The sequence below is a fragment of the Anomaloglossus baeobatrachus genome, chromosome 1 (assembly GCF_048569485.1).
Source record: "Anomaloglossus baeobatrachus isolate aAnoBae1 chromosome 1, aAnoBae1.hap1, whole genome shotgun sequence".
Classification (NCBI taxonomy): domain Eukaryota; kingdom Metazoa; phylum Chordata; class Amphibia; order Anura; family Aromobatidae; genus Anomaloglossus; species Anomaloglossus baeobatrachus.
This window is the reverse complement of record NC_134353.1, coordinates 459,498,036-459,515,209: the sequence shown is the minus strand read 5'-3', so window position 1 is coordinate 459,515,209 and position 17,174 is coordinate 459,498,036. Positions and strand designations below refer to the sequence as shown.

The 17,174-nt window shown below is 42.4% G+C and overlaps 1 protein-coding gene across 2 annotated transcripts in view; it reads right to left on the bottom strand.

Annotated features, from left to right (window-relative positions):
• Positions 1 to 822: 822 nt before the first annotated feature.
• SLC39A3 (solute carrier family 39 member 3) overlaps positions 823 to 17,174 on the bottom strand; it is a 26,100-nt gene continuing 9,748 nt past the window's right edge. The window contains exon 5 of one of the 2 annotated variants that reach the window (XM_075353276.1): positions 823 to 1,496. The gene's annotated coding sequence lies outside the window, so the exon portion shown is untranslated. Of the gene's footprint in view, positions 1,497 to 4,120; positions 4,601 to 17,174 lie in introns of those variants that run through there. The other variant, XM_075353280.1, reaches the window with a different exon arrangement.

The following is a 17,174-nucleotide window of genomic DNA, read 5'->3' as shown; positions in this document are numbered from 1 at the left end:
AAAAAAAAAAGTTATGGCTCTCAGAAGGGGAGGGAAGAAATATATATAAAAAAAAAAAAAATTGAAAATGAAAAATTGAACAGGCGTGTAGGGGTTAAATCTTGACATATAGAAGAGAAATACAGCACTCCAATCTGGATGGTGGTGCTCGGATAGGATCCTAATCCGTATCAATATGCAAGAAGAATCCGGCACTCAAACTGCTATGAAAATTACGGAAAGTCTTTAATATACGGCTCAAGTGTAAAGTGTGCAAAAGATGACGTTTCGATCTATCCATCAAACCCACCCGACAGTCAGAAAACATGTAAAAATATAAATCAATAAAAATATAAATCAAAGATCTTCATATACAAATCAGACAATGTTGGTTGGACGAGGTTTGAAAAGGAACACAAGAATAAGGTACCGTAAGTGGAAACAAAAAAAAAAATCTTTGTAGGCAAATAGATCCTAGTGTCAAAGTAGACCACATTCTATTAAATATTCAGTTTGTACTTCCAGTTTGATACCAGAAGGGTAACATGTATTGTTTCTGTGCTTTATCAATACAAATTTGTTTTGCCAACATTAACTATGCAATGGTGTGTATAACAATGTAGTGCCTTCACATATACCTTTGGAGGAACAATGCATAATGAAAATCTTTATTTTCTTACTTCTGAATAAATCTTTTGAAATCTATATAACTTTGTTATCTAAATGTTTTCAATAAAATTAATGTTAAAAGAATAACTGTATAAATGTGGCGGAAGAAGAAAAACTGGCTAAAACATTTTACACAGAAACCTGTAGACTGTAATCAATGAAATAAATCTGAGAAAATTTAGGGCACGTTTTATTTTTATATAATAAAACAATATAAATAATTTGGCAGGCTAACAATGAAGAAAAAAAAAATATTAACAGTAATATACTTGTAGCAGACATGCAAATGACCATTTTTACTTAGCTGCCCCTTATATTTGACTTAAATATACAGCATGTACAGATTTTTGACCAATTAATCTAAAAAGGAGTGTGGAAGGTCAATTAATCTAATCTGTGCTCTTCTTTCTTCAACCCTTTACAATCTCAGAGTAATTGTTTTTGGATAACCTCACTCCTTATGATTATGAATAATAAAAAATATATAAGTTAAGCTTTTGGATGTACTTGGACATTTGTGACCCCAAGAGTACAAACAAGACTGTGGAGAAGGAAATATTCGGTCACTGGTGCTAAATGTATGAAGCAGATCTATGCACATTAATAGGCATGGGGAAGTTTCCCTGTAACAGAGAGAAATTAAAGACTCACCTAGTGATTTAAAGAAATTAGCTTCACAAAAAGTAATATGGCTGACATTGGAGCTCTCTGACAGCCATTTCCTGACTCACAAAGGCAAGAAAAGTCTGAAGGCCAAACAGGTCATCTTCTGCAGATGGCAACTGCACAGGTGTAGAGATGAGCGAGCCAGAGGTTCGATATCTGGAGTTCGGGTTCGGGAAAACAAACTACCAAAAAAAAACCAAAACCAAAGTTCAGGTTCGAAGGTCGAGTGAGTTACGAATGCAAACCACTCAAGCGAGCAGCGCTGTGCCTGGGTATGAGTGATACTCAGCCCTGTTTGAGCTAAGAGCAGGGTTTGAACGGCTCGCACTTTGGGTAAAATCAGTGTGATAAGATGTAGTGTGCACACAAAATAAAAAACAAAAGAAAACAGCCCACCCTGAAGTGTCCTGCTTATAGCTGGCAGCATGTGGGTGGAGCCACAAACTACCCAATTACAGACTTCCTTTGAAGTTCAAATCAAGTCAGAGCCAGAAACTGAACTTTATAGGTTTGAATGTACCTGCCGAACCGAAATTCCACATGAGGATGAAGAACACAGTCAAGTTTTCACGTTTGGTGAAGGTTGCATATACACATACAGCAAACAGGATACCAGCTGAAAACTGTAGATTCCCTGAGCTGCTGTGGTTTTTGAACTGTTCGATATACTACTTTATTTTGGAGGAAAATAATTATTTGCCAAGAAGAAACTAGGTCCAGCATTCAAGGGAAAAGCAAAGTTTTATCTGAACTTATAAAAGTTCAAATATGCATATGACTAAGGGTGCCCAATAACCATGGGTATCTCCAGCCTGACAATATCAGCCCCCAGCAGTCGAGCTTTATCTGTGCTGATATCAATATGGGTGGGATCCGATAAAAAAAATTAGTAATATTTATTTTACTGTACGATATAGATCCGCCCACTGGCATCTGTGATTGGAAACCTCAGACACGCTGTCACTGAGCGTAGGGGCTCATCTGACTGCAACCAATCACAGACGCCGGTGGTCCAGGGAAGCAGTGAATATGTACGAGTCTAATGAGTGGCCCGAGAAGAAGAATGAGAGGCCGCGGGAGCAGTGTGATAGCCACGCGGTAAGGCTGTGTGCACACGTTGTGGACTGCCGTAACAAATATTCTGCAGCGATTTGGCAGCGCATGTGCACTTCAAATCGTTGCAAAAACACTGCACAATGGATGCAGTATGTCTGCAGAATAGATGCCGATTTCATGCGCTCTGGATGCTGCCTCTCCCATAGACAGATTGGGAGCAGCATCCAAAGCGCACGAAATAAGTGACATGTTGCTTTTTTGAGCGCAGCGATTTAAATCAAAATTTCAGCATGCAAATCACTGTGCTCTCAAACACAACGTGCGGATGGATCATGCACAATCTTCATAGATTGTGCTGGGGATGCAGGACGCATGCATTTACGCTGCAATGCATGAAATTAAGCAACGTGCGCACACAGCCTATGTATTAAGTGCTTGCTCTTACCCCTTTGCGCCAGATTCTAGTCCCCATGGACTTTATATGGGGACCTGAATTTTGCCAGATACCAGGGAACAATTCCCCGCCGACTCGAGTCAGTGGGGGATTGATCTGTCAGTCCTCCGAAATTCAGCGACAAAAACGTAAAAAGAATTGACATGCTGCATCTCTGTGGTCCCCACAAAGATGCAGCCCAAAAAAACTGCAACGTATGGACAGTAAAAATGAAATCTCAGACTTTGCTGGGGAAGGAAATGCATGCAGTTTTGGGACCAAAACTGCACCCGAAAAACGTGGAAAAAAAAAATGCAGCGTGGGCACAAGGCCTAACAGACCCACATCAACTTTGTTCTTGATCTGCTTCGGCTTTTTAAGCGCATGGACTCTGCAGCAGCTGACTACATGTTTAACTCAGGTTATGTGACACACAATCCAATAAGGTGAGCACATTCCCTTATTACTTTTATAAAATATACATTAAACATATTAGGCCCAATTCAATAAAGCAATTGCTTAGCAACTGTTTTTTCGCAATCTTCTTCCAGTCAGGAGGATCAGAGCCATTGGCTTTAATAAGTTCACATGAAACTTTGCTGCTTATACCTCGAATGCTGGATCTACTACTTTCATCAGGAGTAGTTTCTGCACCTAGTTAGAGCTGAGGCACTCTTCATGAATGAGCAGCTAAATGTATGGAGACTCCATATACTGATCAATTGATTTGCAATGTTGATGTTAAGTTTTATTATAATTTTACACAAAAAGTAAGTTGAACTAAATGTATGGGGAGCCGGCGTGAAATGTTGCATTTATTGATTACAAAACAATTGTTTCTCCAACAAAACCACACAGTTAAATGAAAGAGTGCACAAACAAAACACTCAACACAAAAAAAAACCCCAAAAAAACCCCAAACAAATAAAATTAATAAATAAAATAAATAATGTGTTGATAACAGATGAAGTAATAGAGTTATATACATTGTAATTACAAAAAACTGCAACTATTGAGGACATGAAAAATAATGATGCTGGCATAATCAAATAAAAAAGGTAAAAAAAATAAAAATGGGGTCAGTCTTATAATCCGGTGTTGTATTACTTGCAGGGGGGGCAGCAGTGGTGGTGAAGCGGGGTTACAGGATGCAGAGGTTGTGCTGGCAGCTGCGGCGGGTCAGTAGTAGAGCAGGCTGGTGCGGTGAGTGTCCCAGTCTGTCCGCGGTCCCGGTTCAAATGATGGCGCCTGGAGCTGTGCATGCGCAGATTGAGCTCTCATCCAAGGGCTCCATCTGCACATGTGCTGACCCCCGACGCCATCATTTGAAACTGGGACCGCGGACAGACTGGGACACTCACCGCACAGCCATTGCAGTCTGCATAGCCACCCGCTCACACAGAGTGGCAGCCGGCCTCCAGGACAGAGAGGCAGCCATCACAGACAGGCACCCGGCCGCTTGCACGCACCTGGCAAATTGTTTACATTTTTATGCTATTTTAGCTCTTTTGCATCAGCTGGACGCCTTTAATGAAAAACTCCCAGAACAAAATGTATTCCTTAATCCATTAGCAATATGTAGATTATAATTCATACAGGTGTTCAAATCGTTATGAAATGCAGTCTGCTCCAGTTCCCAGTGACGTTCCGATCCTCTTCTAAAACCATGCAACTGCAATCAAACTGGTTGGATTGGTAGTTACTTTCCAAATATAAACTTGAGACACATTTAGGCTCTCAAACTTCCATTGAAAGAGCACAGTCTGTTCAACAAAGTGGAAGAAGATTGGAAGTAGGCTGTGGAAAGGAAAAGATCTCCATCGGTAAATAATTGAGCACATGCAGATTATCCTAAATACATATTGCGAACAGATGAAGGAACAGGTTTCTTCTGAGAGGTCTTTAAAAGATAGCTTTCAGATATAACTAATGTGCTTCATATATAATCTGTAGGTTTTCTGAATATAAACTACAGCTACCACCTTTAAAGCCTCTTTTACTGAAGTCAGACAACCTGTATGTAAGCCCCCAACCTCTCTGATGGGCATCACTGGTCTTTTTTGATACCTCCTCTGCCCTCCAACCAATGTCCTCCTGCCTTGCTTGATGTGGATGGATAGCGTCATAAATCACACAGCACCACCAATTTCGATTCTGCATAGGTGTGCGTTAATCTGCCCTACTGTATTACACATGCGCTGGCTGTAATTACGGGTCGTCGGCGTTCTTTATTCTCTCCAGGTGCATACTTATTGCAGGATTTTTTTTCTGTCCTCACCAAAGAAAAGTACATATGCGTAGGAGCCAGACCAATGGTTATATATGGATGACACTGAACGGGTCATCCACATCAAGCAAGGCAGGAGGATGGCGATTGCGAAGATAGGAGGAGGTTGCTGAGCAAGATTAGCGATGTCTAAATCGGATCAGACCGCATCGCAAGGGGGCTTTATAAAAAGGTATGCTTAAATAAAAAAAAAAATTATGTAGAGGGGGTGGAGGAGATTATATCTCACACACACACACACACACACACACACACACACACACACACACACACACACACACGTTGCTGGACTGTGGTACAAGAAGCGAGCGTTAAAGGTGGTGGCTTTAGGGGATATTGGGAAACCTCGTTGACAGGAATATCTTTTAAAGCTGAACACATGCTATAAAGAATACCTCTGGTTTGATGGGAGGTGTAATATAAAAAAAAAAAAAAGGGATTTCCAGTTTCAGAGAAATTATAGTGTGTGCTTCTCTAATATCTTTTCTGTATAATTTCCTACTTTGTTGTCTGCTTTATGTTGTTCTATGGGAGATTTCATTCTGTTAATGGTCATGTAATGGACACATGGGTGCACGACTTGATGCAGTGTGTGTGTGTATCATAGTTCTGTTTTGCAATGAGCCATGGATCTGTGGGTTCCTCACATGACGACAGATTTTTACCCATTGAAAGAATGTTAAAATAGAGTAACATTAAGCAAAATCATGAAAACCGTGAGCAATTGATACAGAAATTATTTTGGTTTTGTTTTAACTTCTCATTATATTAAGAACATTTACTTGCATTACTAAACCACGAAAATAAATGAATACTAATATCAGGGAATTGCATAAATATTTGGACTAGTACAGGGAGATGTAGCAGGGATTCTCAACATTTTTTTCTACATGGGGCCAGAATAGTGTGAGGCCTAGACCTCATATATGTGCCCAGTTGAGAGAGAGAAAAAAAAATATAGAAGCCGTATAACCGGAAGAACAATCAATGAAGTTGCTAAATTGGAGTTGGATGTGGAGAGAGATAGATCTGCTCAGCACAGTCAGTCATATCAAATCGCCCTTCCCAACAGTGCCCTACCAAAAACTGGGGGGCGAATTACCAGTGAGATCTGCCTTTATATACACACCTTAGGCCAGTGTCACACTGTGAATTTCCTATGTCTGAGTAAAAATCACGATGCGTTGCAGTCTAGACCGGCTATGTCGTTCGGGTCAAGAGACACACATCTGTTCTGGATATTGCAAAGTGTAAATCAGACCATGAATGTGTGAAAGCAGCAAAAGACTGGAGACTGCTACAATGCAAGCTACAATTCCTGGTGGTAATTCATGGTATCTGTATACTGTAGCAGAGAAACCCACTATAATCCGACCAGGTATACTTAAACATTTTACACTGTGCTATGTTATTATAGTGATAGATAATTTTTGGAAGACATAGTGTATTGAGCAACCTATCTATAAATTCAATGGTATAAATATACAGTGACATGCAACAGTTTGAGCAGCCCTGGTCAAAGTCAAAATTACTGTTCTTGTGAACAGTTAAAAGGAATCTGTTAGGGTATGTGCGCACGTTGCGTCGTGTCCCTGCAGAAATTTCTACAGGGATTTGACAGCACATGTGCGCGTGAAATCGCTACAGAAACAGTGCATAATGAATGCAGTATTTCTGCAGAAAACAAGCCGATTTGATGTGCTCTGGATGCTGCCTCTCCCATAGAGCAGGGCCTGCATCCAAAGTGCACGGAATAATTGACATATTGCTTTTTAAAATGCAGCGATGGGACTTCCTGTTCCTGTCCTGGCTGAGGTGGCAGCTTAGGGGAGAAGCTCCTGCCACCCCTCACAGAAACCGACTAAAAACAGACCCCCCGGACGAGCCACCAAACAGAGAGCAGCACAGGAGGTTACCTAAAGCAGACAGCTATGGAAAGGTACCTCCTGAGAAGCTCTGGGAGCGGTGAATCAGCCTGGAGAAGCTTTGATATGGACAGAGGAGAAGATAAGATAATGGCACCGAGCCTGATGGGGGAGGAGCCTGAACGCATGGTGAGAGACACAGAAAAGCAAACACAGAGCTGGAAGGGGAGAGATAAGGGAGATATGAGCGAGGAGACAGGAGATAAGGAAGATATGAGCGAGGAGTCACAGGAGGACACAGCAGGAGAGAGGTGGATGCAGGGGACTGATGATGGTGGATCGCAATGGGAGGATGAAGGAGATATGGAGGCAGAGGGGAGAGAAGATGCAGGCAAAGCAGGGCAGCTCAGAGACACAGCAGTGTTGGAGGATGAAACTGACAAACAGCACAGGGAGATTAATCCCACTCAGACTCACAGGAAGTCAAATGCAAGAATTCATAGTACCCCTTCCAAAGGAAACAAAAAGCAGCCTACTACACCAACATCACAAGCCTGCAAGCTATTGGGGGATGGAGGTGGTGGCCCAGTCCAGACAAAGAGAACTAAGAAAACAGCACCACCTGCAGGCCAAGACAAGTACACACAAAAGCTTAATGTGGACTATAAAAAACTGGCTGAAGAAGTGACATCACACTTGTCAAAAGAGGTTAAAGTGGCTATTGAGGCAGCCATACAAACATCATTAGCTAATATGCAAAAACAGATAAATGCCCATGCCTCTAGACTGGCAGAATCAGAGCAGAGAATATCTGACTCCGAGGAGACAATACTGGCTATGCAAGCACAAATAGCAGCTCTAGCAAAATCTAATGAATACTTGAAGGATAAAGCGGACGATTTGGAAAACAGATCGAGACGAAACAACTTACGTATAGTCGGGTTGCCAGAGTCTGTGTCGATTGGACGGTTGGATAATTTATGCGAGTTGGAGCTACCGCAGGCCCTGGGCATAAAGGCGAAATTCAGAGTTGAAAGAGCCCACAGAGTGGGTCCACTGAGACACCAGGAGGCGAATAAGGGAGAGGGCCAAAACTCAAACAAGAATACCCCGATAAGAGCCAGGCAGGTGATTGTCAAGTACCTTGATTATAAGCATAAGGAGGAAATATTGAGGGCCTTTAGAGAACGAAAGCGTCCACTACAATATCAAGGCAACAGACTGCTAATTTTTGGGGATTATTCAGCGGAAGTATCCAGAAGGAGAAAAGAATTTACCAAAATTTGCTCATTTCTGTACAACAAAAAAGTAAAGTGCCAGCTATTATACCCTGCTACACTGAAAGTTAGAAACCCCAATGGCTCGTTTGTATACTACAAGGACTACAAAGAAGCAGAAAACATTCTCATGGCAGAGCTCAACAAGACTAGGTCAGAAAGGCAAGAAAAAGGAGCTAGTGGAGAAGGGAATAATAGAAGAGGATCCCCCACAAGCTCAGGAAGAGATGTGGGACGTCTTGGGGGACAAAAGCAAGTCGAGACCAGGGAGGAAAGGAGGCCAAGCCCGGGTCGACAGCATAATTCTCGCCTGGAACACAGGAACCAACCCTTGGAGAGAAACCATGATACCTGAACTGGAACTCGCTCATTGTTTTTCCTTTTTTTGCCTGTTTTTTTTTTTTTTCTCTCTTCCCAAACAGGGAGAGGCGTTGAGGAGGATGCATTACGGAGAGAGGGTTGGGGAGGTGAGAGGAGGAGGGGGAAGGGAGAAAAGAGAGGAAAACATCCCAAAGTCTGGGTCCTCTTCCCCCCCTCTTTTTTTTTTTTTTTTTTTTTTTTTTGTTCTTCTCCTTTCTTTCTCCATCTTCTCTCCCCTTGGTCTTTTTTTTTTTCTCCTTTGTCCAGGAACATCATCCAAATTCAAATGAAGTGGGCCTGTTCTGGGCGGACTGATGGCTACCTGGAGTCAGAGATAAGTAGGACTGGAGAATCTTGCTGAGGTTTTGACATACTGTGCTAATTTTTGCATAATTTTCAAAGGCTTATTCAAGTTAGTCCGGGGATAGAACATATATTTTTTGGGGGGTGATTAGGGAGCTACATATTTTGGCTAGGAATAGGGGAGCTCACCAACGTGGCGGGAAACGCCGTGGATTTCTCGGAAGGGAAAATATGTTTTACAGTTACATGCTTTTTGTTGTATTTGTTATATTTGCAAGGTGGGGAAAGGGAGTGTCGATTTTGTGGTACCAACTGTGATTCTAGTGTCGAACATCTCGTCTTCCTTGATGCAGGGGCCCATAGGGGAGGGAGTAGTAAAAGCAGAATACACAGGTTAACATGATACAGATAACTACGTGGAATGTTAAAGGGCTGAGATCACCTAACAAACGAGCAATGATATTGAGACATCTGAAAAGACTAAAGACAGACATTGCCTTATTACAGGAAACCCACTTGGGGGGGGAGGACTTTTTCCGCATGAAGAAACATTGGGTGGGCACCGTTTACGGGGCAGCGGCACAAGGTAGAAAAGCGGGCACTATGATTCTAATAAATAAACAATTCAGTCATGAGGTAGTGGCACATGAGGCAGACGACCATGGAAGGTGGCAGCACTTAACAATCGTTAGTCCAGCGGGTAAACTCAGTATTTATAATGTCTATGGCCCAAATTCACAACAAATCACATTCCATGATGACATAAAGGCCACCATATTAGCAGATGGGGAGGCTAACATTATAGTGGGAGGCGATTTTAACACTGTCCCAGACTCAGCTGAAGATAGGAGGAGGGGCGAGGAGGGGACAGCTAATGTGGGCAGGAGTTTAGACAATAGGGATGTAACATTAGAAGACGTAGGACTGAAAGACATCTGGAGACTAACTCACCCACATGACAGAGAGTATACACACTTCTCTCACCCTCATGATAGCTGGTCACGTATTGATCAGTTCTGGATCTCGCAAGACTTACTGAGTGGAACGCAAGATTGTGTGATAGAGAATATGGTGATCTCTGATCATAGTCCGGTGAGATTGGGCATTAGAGAGAAATTCAGGAGAGGTACAGATATCATATGGAGATTCCCATCGTTCCTTCTCAGGCAAGATAATTTCCACAAGGTGCTACAGGAGTGGTGGGGAGAATTCGCAGAGGACAATAAGGAACATAGAGAGTCCCCAGTGATATTTTGGGAAACGGCAAAAGCGGTCCTAAGGGGCCGTCTGGTGGGGTACGCAGCCATGATCAAACGGAAAACCAATGAGAATTATAATTTCCATAGTGAAGCAGTACGGGTAGCATATACAAATTATGTGACAAATAGATCTCCCATGACAAAAGGCAGATGGTTGGAGGCAAAAGAGGGATTTGACGAATGGGCCAAAAAAAAGGAACAACTATTCTGGTCGCACAAGGAGGTTGACTTACATAGGTTTGGCAACAAGGCGGGAAGGATGTTGGCCAATCTGGCAAGGGGCAGCAGAAAGATGACAGTGATCTCTAAACTGAAAACAAAGGGGGGAGAGGTGACTACGGATCCTAAGGACATTAATAAACTGTTGGGAGATTACTATAGAAAACTATATGGGTCAGGGAATAACGACATGACTGATGAGGCAGAGTGGCTAAGACAAGCCCAAATGCCTAGCTTGACGGAGGAAGATTTGAGTGCCTTAAACGCAGATATCACAGTAGAGGAGGTGACGAGAACAATTGGGGAGCTTAACACCAACAAGGCACCGGGACCTGACGGTTTCAATAGTGAATTCTATAAGGCTCTGAAGGATCTGATCTCGCCGGATCTAACCTCAGTCTTTAATGCTTTCCTGGGAGGGGCGGAAATACCCAAAAATTCCAACATAGCATATATTAAATTACTCCCCAAGGGAACCAAGGACCTGGATGATCCCTCTAGTTATAGACCTATATCGCTCATAAATCAGGATTTAAAAATTATGTCCAAGATCATGGCTAATAGACTGGCCGAGATCTTACCTAGGATCATTACGAATCACCAGGTGGGGTTTATTAAGGGGAGAAATGCCGTTACCAATATTCGAAAGACAATTCTAGTGGTAGACGCGGTTAGACTGGGTCTCACTGAGGGAGGGGCTAGACCTGCCCTAGTTACACTTGACGCAGAAAAAGCGTTTGATAATGTAAATTGGGGGTGGTTAGACAGGGTAATGGAGGCCATAGGGATTGTAGGCAAGATGAGACTTTACATTAGAAACCTTTATGCCAACTCGGGAGCTAGGGTTCACACTCCGGGCTTTCTATCAGACGTGTTCCCTTTGATGAAGGGAACAAGACAGGGCTGCCCATTATCTCCTCTTTTATTCAACCTGGCAATCGAGCCGTTGTCAAGAATACTACAGGGACAAAATAGCTTTAAAGGAATCAAGATAAGGGGTTCAGAAGTAAAGACAGCGCTTTTTGCTGATGACATCATACTTTATATGGGGGACCCCGGTGCGGATTTGCCACAGACTCTTGCCTTGATTGAAAAATTTGGCTCATTCTCCGGTTTCAAACTGAACAAAAAAAAATGCGAGATCATGTTCCTAAAGGGGCATCATGGGACAATGGGGGGACAAATAAGGGATGGCTGTCTATGTGGAATTCCTATAGCACAATCTTCAATTAAATACCTGGGAGTGCATATAGGAAGATCGGTGGAAACCATCTATAACTTGAATTATGGACCGCTAATCAGGAAAATTATAGTTCAATTAAAGGGATGGAAAGGTCTGCCACTTCCATTACTGGCAAGATGTCACCTGATAAAAATGATGAGCTTTCCTAGGCTGCTGTATCCCTTCCAGACAATCCCGCTATTGCTAAAACTAAAGGATGTGAATAAGCTCAACTCCGCGTATACAGAATTTCTGTGGAGGGGAAGGAAACCCAGAATAAAGCTGCGTACGCTGATGAAGTCAGCAGAGGAGGGAGGTCTAAACTTTCCAGATGTCCAAGGGTATAATCTTGTATGTATCATGAGGCATGTAATTGATTGGGTGAGAGGAACGAGTAGGCACTCAGATCATGCGATGGAAACTAAATATGCGTCACCGTGGGATCTGACGTCCATTCTGCACTCCCCACTATCCAGGGTTGAAGGGCACATAAGGAACTCAATTATATTCCGAGACACCATGCTAACATGGAAGTCGGTAAGGAAAAAACTGGGGCTCTCATGGAAAGTGTCCAAGTACTTGAACCCCTGGGCATTCCCAAATTTTCCCCTGGGACGAGAAAACAAGCTATTTACTAGATGGAAAGAGAGGGGAGTCAGGAGAATGATAGATGTTATGAATGTGGAGGACAGGAGGTGGATGACAGGTCGGGAAGTGCTGGATAAGTACAACCTTAATAGCTCACATGTCATCCAGTATGAACAATTGAAACATGGAATAATAGGAGACCTGGGTGTGGTTGGAAGAGAGCTGAACAGAAGTTCGATTGATGAGTTACTGGAATGTGATGTAACAAGTATAAATGTCTCTAAAATTTATCGATCGCTAAGGGGGGTGCTTATCTCTCGGGAGGATAGTCGGACTTTAAAAGCGTGGGGGAAACAATTGGGAAGGGAAGAAGTGGTGGATGATATACTGAGAGGATGGGTACAAGTGCGGAAACATATTACCAATGAGAGATGGAGAGACACTCAATTCAGAATTCTACATAGGGCCATTATAGGTTTCAACATACCAGGTAGGGATAGGTGGTGTCCTAAGTGTCAAAAAGAAAAAACGGATATGCTGCATGGGCTATGGGAATGTGAGACAATCGCTAGGTTCTGGAACCAAGTCAGACTATTTGCCCAGTCAACATGGGGAATTTTCAGCAAACTAGACTTAATGGTGTGGATTTTCCACTCCTTTGAGGGAGGAGTAGGAGGAGGACCGAGCACGCAGGAAAAGAGGAAATACGCAATAATGCATGACATAGCCTTGATAGCTAAGCGTTGCATCTTAAAACACTGGATTCAAAGGGAGGGCCCATCCATAAAGGAGGTTGTGGGCGAACTACACAACCTTCTGAAGTGGGAAAAACTAGAAGCGGAGAGGGATAAAGATGGGTTGACAGCCAAGTTTTTTGTGAGATGGAGACATTTTATTGAAAGCCAATTCACACAGGGAGAAATAATTAACCTGATGGCACCTTTTGTTCACTCGGAGTGGTATATCCTGAGCGATATCCAGGACAGCCTGGGTAAACTGAGAATCACCTAGGAGGGGGCTCTGGCGGGAGGGGGAGACGAGACGGTTGGGAATACCAAGACACGCTAGCAAAATTGAAATCATTCAGGGACGACACAGAGATTTAACGAATTGTATTGCATATGTTATATTATATTTCATTACCTATGTTTTGGTTTAATGTTACTGTATACTATCTTAAATCGAACAGCAACATGGAACTCCAAATTGGGGTATCACCCACCTCTATGTCACATTTTGTCAGACGAATGTTCTTCTTTTGCAATGATACTTGTCATGTTTTTACAAATTTGAAAAATCAATAAAAAACGTTTTGGAAAAAAAAAAAATGCAGCGATTTGGAACAAAATTTCGGCATCCAAATTGCTGAGCTCTGAAACGCAACGTGCGCACGTCTCATTCACATTCATAAATTGTACAGGGGACCCAGGTCGCATGCATTTACGCTGCGGTACAATATACAGCGTAAATGCATGAAATTCGGCAACGTGCGCAAGAGCCCTTAGCAGGTTTTTGCCATGTCAGCTGCAACCAACAAGCTGTAAGGGTTTAAAAAACAAAAATCAACTATGCCTCTCTTATGCTCCATGCTGTTGTTTCCGTAAACACAAGGCTTTATCACCTGGTGATTATCATTGCAATGACGAGGTGACTCATGCCATGTTATCCTACATGCCCCTCCTCCTGATTGAAACCTCACTATCAATGCACCAGTTTTATAGAGAGCCTATGTGGGCTGGGACAGCTCCCTGAGCTCAGCTATATGACTAAAGCTAAAAATTCAGATCATATCAGAACAGCTGCAGCCAGTAATCTAAGTGATACATCATTGGATTCAGAATCTTCTTGCCTACATCATGCTGCTCTGAGATGAGGTAGCAAAAACTTGCTCACAGATTCCCTTTAAGCAAGTTGATGATAAAATAATCTCTAAAACGCATAAAGATAAAGGGAACCTGTCAGGTGCAATATGCACCCAGAACCACGAAAAAGTCTAGGTGCATATTGAAAATCCCCGCCTAACTGTCCCAGCATCTAGTAGCACACAGAAACCTTTAGAAAAATTATTTCTAAAGATCCTTTATGATAGCCTAATGAGCGCAGGGACTAGTCGCAAGGACATTAGTTCCTGCGCTCATTCCGCCTTATTAGCATACCCACAAGGGTGTCCTAATATGTTATTCAATGCCCATTGTCATTAGTGGTGATGTGCGCACCTGTGTCTGTCATCACCTCACAGACACCAGGGTTAGAGTTAGTGTTCATGATCAAAAGCCACCGCACTTCCGGTCATGCGCACTATGAAGCCGGGTATACATGTCCTGGCTTCAGAGAGGTCTAGTGCGCATGACCGGAAGTGCGGGGACTTCGATCATGCGCACTGACCCCAAGCCCGGTGTCAGAGTTTGTGACAACGGACACAGGTACGCGCGTCACCACCGATGACGCTGGGCAATGGTCACTGAATAGCATATTAGCACGCCCCTGCAGGTGTCCTAACATGCTAAGAAGGTGGAATGAGCGCAGGAACTAACGCTATTGCGACTATTCTCTGCGCTCATTAACATATCATAAAGGATCTTTAGAAATACTTTTTCTAAAGTTCCCTTTATTTATGCTACTAGAAACAAGGATAGTTGGGCAAGGATTAGAAATATGCACCCAGAACTGCTCGTGGTTCTCAGCACATATTGCACCTGACAGGTTCCCTGTAAAGATGACACAGTTCCTTTGTAAATTTTGCAAAAAAAAAAAAAAAAAAAAAAATTTAAAAATTAATTTTATTTATATAATTTTTTTTTTTTCTCTTTCTTCTTTTTTAAGTACAAGGGCAATGTGTCATCCTACCTTTGCTTAAAGGGAAACAATCACCAGGGTTTTCGTATATAAGCTAAAGCCAGTGCTGTACTGGCACTATCACGCTGGTTCTCTACGTACCCTTAGTGGTCAGCTCGGATGTATAGGTTTTGAAATCCAAGAAAGTAAAGTTTATAAAATCAGCAGTTTCTTGAGTGACAGCAGCTGAGGATCAGATATCATCGGGGGTGGGTATTCAGAGTTATCTCCTCCCCCTGTTAGAATTAGCATAAGTATTATAGTATCGATTTAAATTTTGACTTGCAGGACCTGGGGTGAGGTGATATCCATGTGACCTGAAGGGGTGGGGGCTCAGTCAACAGTAAAATGTTGCTTCCTGGTATCAGCTTTGCTGGCTGAGGCCCCGCCCCTTCAGGTCACATGGGTATGACCTCACACAGGTCCTACAAGTCAAAATTTAAAATCGATTGTACAATACTTCTGCTAGTTCTAACAGAGGGAGGGGATAACTCTGAAAACATCCCACCAGATATTATCTGATCCTCAGCTACTGTCACTCAAGTAGCTTATGATTTTATAAACTTTACTTTCTTGGATTTCAAAACCTAAACATTTGAGCTGACCACTAAAGGTATGTAGAGAATCAGCCTGATAGTGCCAGTATACTAGAAATATATATATTAATATTACAGTCCCTGACAGAAGTTCTGTCGCTTATCCATCTTATGTAAATGAAAGCTTATAACCCGACTCTAAATTCATCCATTGGTTTCATAAATTACTCTTTTGAAAGCTGAAACCCTCCCATATTTGGTTTAGGTTATGAAAATAAAGTTGCTGCAAAGCTGAAATATTCATCATTTAATGAACACAGATTTTGGCAAGACAAAAGTTGTCGCCTTGTCATATAATGCACCCAATCCTAGTTTATATTCTCACCTGTGCTCACTAAATGATCGGTTAAATAGTGGGTGTGTATAAAAAGAAACCCAGCACCCCAGACCTTCAGTTGAACTGCAACTTGACCTCTGACAACATGCCAAAAACCCACCCTGCGACCAAAGTCTTGATTATCAAGAGGCTGAAGAACAGATCCACTGCAGAGGTGGCTGGAACCTTTAATGTGTCTCAGCGTCAAGTACAAAGAATTAAAAAAAAAGATTTGAAGAGACTAGAAATGTTTTTTGACAAGCCCAGGTCCAGTAGACCCCGCAAGACAACTGCTCAGGAGGAACGTTTGTTGGTTAGAAAATCCAAAGCCAGCCCCTCTTCCACTGCAGCAGAGCTCCAAACGGCCTGGTCACCTCAAGGCCCTGTGTCAACTAGAACAGTTTGTCGGATTCTGTCTCGAAATGGCCTCCATGGTCGTATCAGTGCCCAAAAGCCAGCACTAAACAAAAGGCAATTAAAAAAACGTGGGGCATTTGCTAAGTCCCACAGCCTGCTAAACAGATGGATGCTGAAAAGGTGGCAGAAGGTGGATTTCTCTGATAAATCTTCAGTTGAATTACACCACAGCCACTGCAAATACAAATACTGCAGGAGACCTACTGGAGCCCATATGGATCCAAAAAACAGTTACGTTTGGTGGTGGAAAGATCATGGTTTGGGGTTACATTCAGTATGAGGGTGTGCAAAACATTTGCAAGGTGTAAGGCAATATCAATAGCCTAAAATATCAAGAAGTACATTCCCAATCATAAAAGGGGTCAAATTCTGCAGCAGGATGGTGCTCCATCTCATACATCCATCCCTACAAAAAAGTTCCTCCTGGCAAAGAAGATCAACATGCTCAAGGACTGGCCAGCCCAGTCACCAGACATCATCATTGAGCATGTTTGGGGTAGGATGAAAGAGGAAGCTTGGAAGACAAAACCAAAGAATCTAGATGAACTCTGGGAGGCATGTAAGACTGCATTCTTTGCTAATCCTGATGACTTCATCAATAAATTGTATGAATCATGGAAGTCACAAAATATTAAATATAGCTCTAATAGCACCACAACGTCATTCACCAATGTTATGCAACATATCTTTGTATTAGAAGTTAATTATTTATTTGAATTTCACATTACTTTCTGTGGGCAACAAAACTTTTGTCTTGCCAAACTCTGACCTGTGTTCATTGAATGATCAATATTTTAGCTTTGCAGCAAATTTTCATAACCTTGGGA